This window comes from Oncorhynchus masou, chromosome 31, assembly GCF_036934945.1.
Source record: "Oncorhynchus masou masou isolate Uvic2021 chromosome 31, UVic_Omas_1.1, whole genome shotgun sequence".
NCBI classification, from domain to species: domain Eukaryota; kingdom Metazoa; phylum Chordata; class Actinopteri; order Salmoniformes; family Salmonidae; genus Oncorhynchus; species Oncorhynchus masou.
In genome coordinates, this window is record NC_088242.1 from 100,587,504 (window position 1) to 100,595,787 (window position 8,284).

Sequence of the window (8,284 nt, forward strand, 5' to 3'; positions counted from 1 at the left end):
CTTTGGCAAAGTGGATGGGGTTATATCCTTCCTGTTTGGCCCTGTACGGGGGTATCATCGGATGGGGCCACAGTGTCTCCTGACCCCTCCTGTCTCAGCCTCCAGTATTTATGCTGCAGTAGTGTATGTGTCTGGGGGCTAGGGTCATTTTGTTATATCTGGAGTACTTATCCTGTCTTATCTGGTGTCCTGTGTGAATTTAAGTATGCTCTCTCTAATTCTGTCTTTCTCTCTTTCTTTCTCTCTCTCTCTCGGAGGACCTGAGTCCTAGGACCATGCCTCAGGACTACCTGGCATGATGACTCCTTGCTGTCCCCAGTCCAACTGGCCGTGCTGCTGCTCCAGTTTCAACTGTTCTGCCTGCAGCAATGGAACCCTGACCTGTTCACCGGACGTGCTACCTGTCCCAGACCTGCTGTTTTTACAACTCTCTAGAGACAGCAGGAGCGGTAGAGATACTATCAATGATCGGCTATGAAAAGACAACTGACATTCACTCCTGAGGTGCTGATTTGCTGCACCTTCGACAACTACTGCCACCCGGCACAGCCAGAAGAGGACTGGCCACCCCTCATAGCCTGGTTCCTCTCTAGGTTTCTTCCTAGGTTTTGGCCTTTCTAGGGAGTTTTTCCTAGCCACCGTGCTTCAACACCTGCATTGCTTGCTGTTTGGGGTTTTAGGCTGGGTTTCTGTACAGCACTTCGCGATATCAGCTGATGTAAGAAGGGCTATATAAATATATTTGATTTGAAATTTGATTTTAGGATGATGTTGTACACTGCCCAGACAAACTCTGAGCCAGGATTAAAATCAACTCATAAAAGTTTATCTCAGCTGCTAATCACGACAGTTTGAGGTACAGCAAAGGAAAGATAGTGTTGATGCTCATGGACAATGTTGCAAATGATGGAGAATAACCAATCACAATGAGGCATCAGCAGCTTTGAACTCTATAGATTCAGACAGTGAATGTGACCGGACATCTTAAAACCTTTGATGGAATTTCTACATAATCACATGATCACTTAGCTTTCTTTTAATTATCGCCTAATATGTATTCATAACCTTTTTTAACCATTTCTGATGGTTGTTCAAAAGCAGAATTTAGACGATATTACCGTCATATCAACACACACGTAACTCCTATTTAACAACTATATTGTCACGTGTGCTCCTCCCTCTCCGGCCTCAAGGTCACCAGGCTGCTCGTTATGGCTCACACCTGTCACCATCGTTACGTGCACCTGTCACCATCGTTACACGCACCTGCGCATCATCAGACTCACCTGGACTCCATCACTTCCCTGATTACCTCCCCTATATAAACTCAGCAACAACAAAAAAACATACCTTTTTCAGGACCTTGTCTATCAAGATAATTCATAAAAATCAAAATAACTTCACAGATCTTCATTGTAAAGAGTTTAAACACTGTTTCCCATGCTTGTTCAATGAACCATAAACAATTAATGAACATGCACCTGTGGAACGGTCGTTAAGAAATTAACAGTTTACAGACGGTAGGCAATTAAGGTCACAGAAAACTTAGGACACTAAAGAGGCCTTTCTACTGACTCTGAAAAACACCAAAAGAAAGATGCCCAAGATACCTTCTCATCTGCATGAATGTGCCTTAGGCTGCAAGGAGGCATGAGGACTGCAGAAGTGGCCAGGGCAATAAATTACAATGTCCATGCTGTGAGACGCCTAAGACAGCGCTACAGGGAGACAGGATGGACAGCTGATCGTCCTCGCAGTGGCAGACCACGTATAACAACACCTGCACAGGATCAGTACATCCGAACATCACACCTGCGGGACAGGTACAGGATGACAACAACAACTGCCCGAGTTACACCAGGAACACACAATCCCTCTATCAGTGCTCAGACTGTCCGCAATAGTCTGAGAGAGGCTGGACTGAGGGCTTGTAGGTCTGTTGTAAGGCAGGTCCTCAACATACATCACCAGCAACAACATCGCCTATGGGCACAAACCCACCGTCGCTGAACCAGACAGGACTGGCAAAAAGTGCTCTTCACTGACGAGTCACGGTTTTGTCTCACCAGGGGTGATGGTCGGATTCGCATTTATCGTCGAAGGAATGAGCGTTACACCGAGGCCTGTACTTTGAAGCGGGATCCATTTGGAGGTGGAGGGTCCGTCATGGTCTGGGGCGGTGTGTCACAGCATCATCGGACTGAGGTTGTTGTCATTGCAGGTAATCTCAACGCTGTGTGTTACAGGGAAGACATCCTCCTCCCTCATGTGGTACCCTTCCTGCAGGCTCATCCTGACATGAACCTGCCACCAGCCATACTGCTCATTCTGTGCATGATTTCCTGCAAGACAGGAATGTCAGGGTTCTGCCATGGCCAGCGAAGAGCCCGGATCCCAATCCAATTGAGCATGTCTGGGACCTGTTGGATCGGAGGGTGAGGGCTAGAGCCATTCCTCACAGAAATGTCCGGGAACATGCAGGTGCCTTAGTGGAAGAGTGGGGTAACATCTCACAGCAAGAACTGGCAAATCTGGTGCAGTCCATGAGGTCCAGGCAGGTCCTCACCAGACATCACCGGCAACAACGTGGCCTATGGGCACAAACCCACCGTCGCTGAACCAGACAGGACTGGCAAAAAGTGCTCTTCACTGACGAGTCACGGTTTTGTCTCACCAGGGGTCGGATTCACGTTTATCGTCAAACTGTATTTATTTTGGGATGTTGTTTCTCAACAGGAGCTGTTCCAAAATAGCTGAAGTGCGTCTTTAATCATTCCCTCATTTCTTATGGATAACAGAAGAACGATCAGAATTATCAGTGGGATCAGTGACCCTGAAGGACACCTGGAGATTCTCTGTCCAGCAGACAGGAAGAACTGCTTGTGTGTCTACGTGTGTGTTTTACATACCTTCACCCTGCCTGAAGCCAATTTGCGTGGTGACCTGGGAGAGGCTGAGCTTGTTGTATTGCAGTCCATTACTTTTCAACCACAGCTGAGGAGATCATGGTTTACACTTCCTCCTCCACATTTCCAGACCATTACACAGCCACCGGGCTATGCAATGACCCTGCTTGTATGGACAGAGGAGGGGGAGAGAGAGATGACAGGGGAGGAAAAGAAAGGAGGGAGACAGAATGGAGGGTGGAGGAGGGAGAGAGAGAGAGAGAACAGTTGAAGTCAGAAGTTTACACACACCTTGGCCAATACATTGAAGCTCAGTTTCACAATTCCCTACATTTAATCCCTGTACAAATTCCCAGAATAAAAGTAGAGAGAATGATTTATTTAAGCTTTCATTTCTTTCATCACATTCCCATCACATTCCCATTGTTTAACTTGGGTCAAACATTTTGGGTAGCCTTCCACAAGCTTCCCACAATAAGTTGAGTGAATTTTGACCCATTCCTCCTGACAGAGCTGGTGTAACTGTGTCAGGTTTGTAGGCCTCCATGCTCGCACACGCTTTTTCAGTTCTGCCCACAAATGTTCTATAGAATTGAGGTCAGGGCTTTGTGATGACCACTCTTTGTTTCCCCCAACTTTGGAAGTATGCTTGGGGTCATTGTCCATTTGGAAGACCCATTTGCGACCAAGCTTTAACTTCCTGACTGATGTCTTGAGATGTTGCTTCAATATATCCACATAATTTTCCTTCTCATGATGCCATCTATTTTGTGAAGTGCACCAGTCCCTCCTGCAGCAAAGCACCCCACAACATGATGCTGCCACCCCCGTGCTTCACAGTTGGGATGGTGTTCTTTGTTCCGAAGTGCCCACGTGCAGTTGCAAACCGTAGTCTGGCTTTTTTATGGCGGTTTTGGAGCAGTGGCTTCTTCCATGCTGAGCGGCCTTTCAGGTTACGTCAATATTGGACTCGTTTTACTGTGGATATTGATACTTTTGTACCTGTTTTCTCCAGCATCTTCACAAGGTCCTTTGCTGTTGTTCTGGGATTGATTTGCACTTTTTGCATCAAAATACGTTAATCTCTAGAAGACAGAATGCGTCTCCTTCCTGAGCGGTAGGATGGCTGCGTGGTCCCATGGTGTTTATACTTGCGTACTATTGTTTGTACAGATGAACGTACCTTCAGGCGTTTGGAAATTGCTCCCAAGGATGTACCAGACTTGTGGCAGTTTACAATATTTTTTCTGGGGTCTTGGCTGATGTCTTTTGACATTCCCATGATGTCAAGCAAAGATGCACTGAGTTTGAAGGTAGGCCTTGAAATACATCCACAGGTACACGTCCAATTGACTCAAATGATGTAAATTAGCCTATCAGAAGCTTCTAAAGCCATGACATAATTTTCTGGAATTTTCCAAGCTGTTTAAGGGCACAATCAACTTAGTGTATGTAAACTTCTGACCCACTGGAATTGTGATACAGTGAGTTATAAGTGAAATAATCTGTCTGTAAACAATTGTTGGAAAAATTACTTGTCATGCACAAAGTAGATGTCCTAACTGACTTGCCAAAACTATAGTTTGTTAACAAGAAATTTGTGAAATGGTTGAAAAACGAGTTTTAATGACTCCAACCTAAGTGTATGTCAACTTCCCATTTCAAGTGAATCTATATATATACTTGTATATATATATAAAACATTACAGTATATTCCCTAACCCCCTTCCCTCTATATATTTAAGGTTACGGTATATTCTCTAACCCCCTCCTCTCTCTATATATAACGTTACAGTATATTCTCTAACCCCCTCCTCTCTCTATATATAACGTTACAGTATATTCTCTAACCCCCTCCTCTCTCTATATATATAACGTTACAGTATATTCTCTAACCCCCTCCTCTCTCTATATATATAACGTTACAGTATATTCTCTAACCCCCCTCTCTCCTTTTCTCTCTCTATATATAACCTACGGTATATTCTCTAACCCCCTTTTCTCTCTATATATATAACGTTACAGTATATTCTCTAACCCCCTCCTCTCTCTCTATATATAACGTTACAGTATATTCTCTAACCCCCCTCTCCCCCTTTTCTCTCTATATATAACGTTACAGTATATTCTCTAACCCCCCTCTCTCCCTTTTCTCTCTCTATATATAACCTACGGTATATTCTCTAACCCCCTTTTCTCTCTATATATATAACGTTACAGTATATTCTCTAACCCCCTCCTCTCTATATATATATAACGTTACAGTATATTCTCTAACCCCCTCCTCTCTATATATAACGTTACAGTATATTCTCTAACCCCCCTCTCCCCTTTTCTCTCTCTCTATATATATAACGTTACAGTATATTCTCTAACCCCCTCCTCTCTCTATATATATAACATTACAGTATATTCTCTAACCCCCCTCTCCCCCTTTTCTCTCTCTATATATAACGTTACAGTATATTCTCTAACCCCCCTCTCCCCCTTTTCTCTCTCTATATATAACCTACTAACCCCCCTCCTCTCTATATATAACCTATATTTCTCTAACCCCCTTTTCTCTCTATATATATAACGTTACAGTATATTCTCTATATATATATAACGTTACACTATGTGCTCTAACCCCCTCCTCTCTATATATAACGTTACAGTATATTCTCTAACCCCCTCCTCTCTCTCTATATAAAATGTTACAGTATCAAATCAAATGTATTTAATTATATAGCCCTTCGTACATCAGCTGATATCTCAAAGTGCTGTACAGAAACCCAGCCTAAAACCCCAAACATCAAGCAATGCAGGTGTAGAAGCACGGTGGTTAGGAAAAACTCCCTAGAAAGGCCAAAACATAGGAAGAAACCTAGAGAGGAACCAGGCTATGTGGGGTGGCCAGTCCTCTTCTGGCTGTGCCGGGTGGAGATTATAACAGAACATGGCCAAGATGTTCAAATGTTCATAAATGACCAGCATGGTCGAATAATAATAAGGCAGAACAGTTGAAACTGGAGCAGCAGCATGGCCAGGTGGACTGGGGACAGCAAGGAGTCATCATGTCAGGTAGTCCTGGGGCATGGTCCTAGGGCTCAGGTCCTCCGAGAGAGAGAAGGAGAGAATTAGAGAACGCACACTTAGATTCACACAGGACACCGAATTGGACAGGAGTCCACCTCTGGCCTGCTCGCCTCCCTACCATTGAGGAAGTACAGTTCCCGCTCAGCCCAGTCAAAACTGTTCGCTGCTCTGGCCCCCCAATGGTGGAACAAACTCCCTCACGACGCCAGGACAGCGGAGTCAATCACCACCTTCCGGAGACACCTGAAACCCCACCTCTTCAAGGAATACCTAGGATAGGATAAGTAATCCTTCTCACCACCCCCCCCTTAATGATTTAGATGCACTATTGTAAAGTGGCTGTTCCACTGGATGTCAGAAGGTGAATTCACCAATTTGTAAGTCGCTCTGGATAAGAGCGTCTGCTAAATGACTTAAATGTAAATGTTAAATGAGAAGTACTCCAGATATAACAAACTGACCCTGACTTACCATCCTGAGACAAGGCTGAGTATAGCCCACAAAGATCTCCGCCATGGCACAACCCAAGGGGGGGAGCCAACCCAGACAGGATGACCACATCAGTGAATCAACCCACTCAGGTGACGCACCCATTACATTTACATTTAAGTCATTTGGCAGACGCTCTTATCCAGAGCGACTTACAAATTGGTGAATTCACCTTATGACATCCAGTGGAACAGCCACTTTACAATAGTGCATCTAAATCATTTAAGGGGGGGTGAGAAGGATTACTTTATCCTATCCTAGGTATTCCTTAAAGAGGTGGGGTTTCAGGTGTCTCCGGAAGGTGGTGATTGACTCCGCTGTCCTGGCGTCGTGAGGGAGTTTGTTCCACCATTGGGGGCCAGAGCAGCGAACAGTTTTGACTGGGCTGAGCGGGAACTGTACTTCCTCAGTGGTAGGGAGGCGAGCAGGCCAGAGGTGGATGAACGCAGTGCCCTTGTTTGGGTGTAGGGCCTGATCAGAGCCTGGAGGTACTGCGGTGCCGTTCCCCTCACAGCTCCGTAGGCAAGCACCATGGTCTTGTAGCGGATGCGAGCTTCAACTGGAAGCCAGTGGAGAGAGCGGAGGAGCGGGGTGACGTGAGAGAACTTGGGAAGGTTGAACACCAGACGGGCTGCGGCGTTCTGGATGAGTTGTAGGGGTTTAATGGCACAGGCAGGGAGCCCAGCCAACAGCGAGTTGCAGTAATCCAGACGGGAGATGACAAGTGCCTGGATTAGGACCTGCGCCGCTTCCTGTGTGAGGCAGGGTCGTACTCTGCGGATGTTGTAGAGCATGAACCTACAGGAACGGGCCACTGCCTTGATGTTAGTTGAGAACGACAGGGTGTTGTCCAGGATCACGCCAAGGTTCTTAGCGCTCTGGGAGGAGGACACAATGGAGTTGTCAACCGTGATGGCGAGATCATGGAACGGGCAGTCCTTCCCCGGGAGGAAGAGCAGTTCCATCTTGCCGAGGTTCAGCTTGAGGTGGTGATCCGTCATCCACACTGATATGTCTGCCAGACATGCAGAGATGCGATTCGCCACCTGGTCATCAGAAGGGGAAAGGAGAAGATTAATTGTGTGTCGTCTGCATAGCAATGATAGGAGAGACCATGTGAGGTTATGACAGAGCCAAGTGACTTGGTGTATAGCGAGAATAGGAGAGGGCCTAGAACAGAGCCCTGGGGGACACCAGTGGTGAGAGCGCGTGGCGAGGAGACAGATTCTCGCCACGCCACCTGGTAGGAGCGACCTGTCAGGTAGGACGCAATCCAAGCGTGGGCCGCGCCGGAGATGCCCAACTCGGAGAGGGTGGAGAGGAGGATCTGATGGTTCACAGTATCGAAGGCAGCCGATAGGTCTAGAAGGATGAGAGCAGAGGAGAGAGAGTTAGCTTTAGCAGTGCGGAGCGCCTCCGTGATACAGAGAAGAGCAGTCTCAGTTGAATGACTAGTCTTGAAACCTGAATGATTTGGATCAAGAAGGTCATTCTGAGAGAGATAGCGGGAGAGCTGGCCAAGGACGGCACGTTCAAGAGTTTTGGAGAGAAAAGAAAGAAGGGATACTGGTCTGTAGTTGTTGACATCGGAGGGATCGAGTGTAGGTTTTTTCAGAAGGGGTGCAACTCTCGCTCTCTTGAAGACGGAAGGGACGTAGCCAGCGGTCAGGGATGAGTTGATGAGCGAGGTGAGGTAAGGGAGAAGGTCTCCGGAAATGGTCTGGAGAAGAGAGGAGGGGATAAGGTCAAGCGGGCAGGTTGTTGGGCGGCCGGCCGTCACAAGAAGCGAGATTTCATCTGGAGAGAGAGGG